Raw genomic sequence first — 2,244 nt, forward strand, 5'->3', positions numbered from 1 at the left:
TGCTGTTTATTACGTAATTTCTAATTGAAAATGCAATTTTTTTATATGTATATAAAACATGTATATATTTATCATTTGTCGTTGGAGGGGCATTTATCGACTATCTTATCACGTAATAAGATTTCCTGTTACTTTTTGCTGTCTCGAAATGTGCTAAATTTGTATAGAAAAAAAATTTTTTGTTGTCTAAAACACTATTTCTTATTTTCTACTTAAAAGTTCTGTTAAAACAAGTCTCTCAATATATCTGCTCCGAAAGAAAATCGTAGCTCACGTCAGAAGAAACAAGGTAGGCTCAGCAAAATCGGATGGGTCTATAGCGAAGAAGATTCGCTGCAGAAGAAACCGATGGAAGAGGAGATGCAGCTGCAGATTGCAGGTGGAACTGGTCGAAGAATCTGCGACGATCGTAGAGAATTGCCGTCGGTGTAGATAGGATGTATGCCGTTGGAATTGTTGGCAAAGCCGGTCGAGATTTACGATCGCAGTGAGCACTCCGAGTCTGTCGAGAAGGGGGGAGGATGGGGACGATTTATAGAAGTCTGATTATAATCCATTAAATTCACTGAAAAGAAGAAAAAACGTAACGGAGTAACGCGCGTCGTAACGCGACTCCGGATTACGATCGAGTAATCCGTCGATCATGGGGGACAAACCTGTCGTCGATTATTCACCGAAAGTTTATTCATGCCACAGCTCACGGCGATTCCTTTGAATTCCATGCATTCCGATACGTAGTGCATTCCACGTTCGGGCAGAAGGAAGAGTGATCGGTCATCTCGGTTCACTCCGAGATACACATCCGCGTCGCGTCACACATCACAGAGATAAAACTCTTTTCTCACCGAGATACGATTGCATACCTTTCCCGATACACACACGCACACACACACACACACACACACACACACACACACACACACATATATACACTTGGCACTGAATTTACGCTCGAATTATCCGCGATGATATGATTTACTGCGTGCGGAGCACCGAAGCGACGCAACTTCTCGAGCGACAGTCGTGAGTCGTACGGCTGCTGCGCCAAGAAAGAAAAGTAAGAGGTGTTCTCGCGAGTTGTGGCGATCCTGTTGTCACAATCGCTTTTCTTACGCGAGTTTCGCGAATGACGATTGCCCTTCTCTCTTTTTCTCACCGATCGCCTCGTAACGCAATCCACCCGCGCGAGTGGGAGTGCGTTTGTTTCTTATACCGTATCTATAGTCGACCCTCGACAGAACAAACGCGTTTCTTCTGTGCGAGAAGCGCGTACAACAACGTAGCGCGCGGCGCGATCAGTCCGCACCGCGGACGGACTCACGGCTATCTGGCTCGGCGAGCCGGACTTAATCCGAGCGTGCCATGAGCGCCTCTATCGGCGGCAGTCTCTTCGACGCGCGTGAAAGAAAGAAAGAGAGGGTGAGAGAGAGAGACAGCCGACCTGTCGGCGACGAATGCACGCGCGTCGACTCTACGCTGCACTCAACCAGACTTCCAGAAGTGGCCGCTTGGTCAGGACGATCCACGGTGAAGTGCAGCGATATGCTCCGATAAATGAAAGTAAATGTACTAGAAAATCGACTTAAACCGTATATTTGGTAATCTGGGATTGCGACTTGTATTAAAGAAGTGGTATTATACGAGACTATCAAGATGTTTGGATTTATTCATCAAGAGATTTTATTATACTAGATTGCTGAAGATGGCTTGAATTAAGCCGAACCGTTCGGTATTTATTATATATATGTAGTACTGAGAAATATATGTTGATATAATCGCAATCTATTACTGCGAATTTAGGCTTGTACGAGGAGGTAATCACTAGCTGAAATATTATAATAGATTACATTTGATTTTATATAATTTCATCTGATTACAAATAATTTTTTTATCACATATGAAGTTATTTGATAAAATATATGATTTTATTTAATATTATACAATGAATTATCTCATGCATATGTAATTATCGGATCGATTATACATAGAGATTTCATATAAATTTTATAATTTCAAAGACTCTGTCCCAAGATTACATTAAGTGCTTACCGCTTACATTAAGTGCTTATCGGGTTCTTAATTGTCTGTTTTTCATTATTGTTTAATTTTTAAACCGTAAAACATATCATTTTCCAAGGAAATAAAACTGAATATTAAAAATATGACAATCCCGCCCCTCTCCTTCTCTTTCTCTCTCTCTCTCTCTCTCTCTCTCTCTCTCTCTCTCTCTCTCTCTCTCTCTCT

At 41.9% G+C, this 2,244-nt stretch overlaps 1 protein-coding gene across 4 annotated transcripts in view; it reads right to left on the bottom strand.

Annotated features, from left to right (window-relative positions):
• LOC108694661 (probable Ras GTPase-activating protein) overlaps nucleotides 1-2,244 on the bottom strand; it is a 161,305-nt gene that overhangs the window by 89,104 nt on the left and 69,957 nt on the right. Inside the window, exon 1 of one of the 4 annotated variants that reach the window (XM_018204282.1) lies at nucleotides 275-310. The exons of the other annotated variants lie outside the window; for them this stretch is intronic. The gene's annotated coding sequence lies outside the window, so the exon portion shown is untranslated. Of the gene's footprint in view, nucleotides 1-274; nucleotides 311-2,244 lie in introns of those variants that run through there. 4 annotated transcript variants of the gene reach the window in all.

Source organism: Atta colombica, unplaced genomic scaffold, assembly GCF_001594045.1.
Source record: "Atta colombica isolate Treedump-2 unplaced genomic scaffold, Acol1.0 scaffold1, whole genome shotgun sequence".
Classification (NCBI taxonomy): Eukaryota; Metazoa; Arthropoda; class Insecta; order Hymenoptera; family Formicidae; genus Atta; species Atta colombica.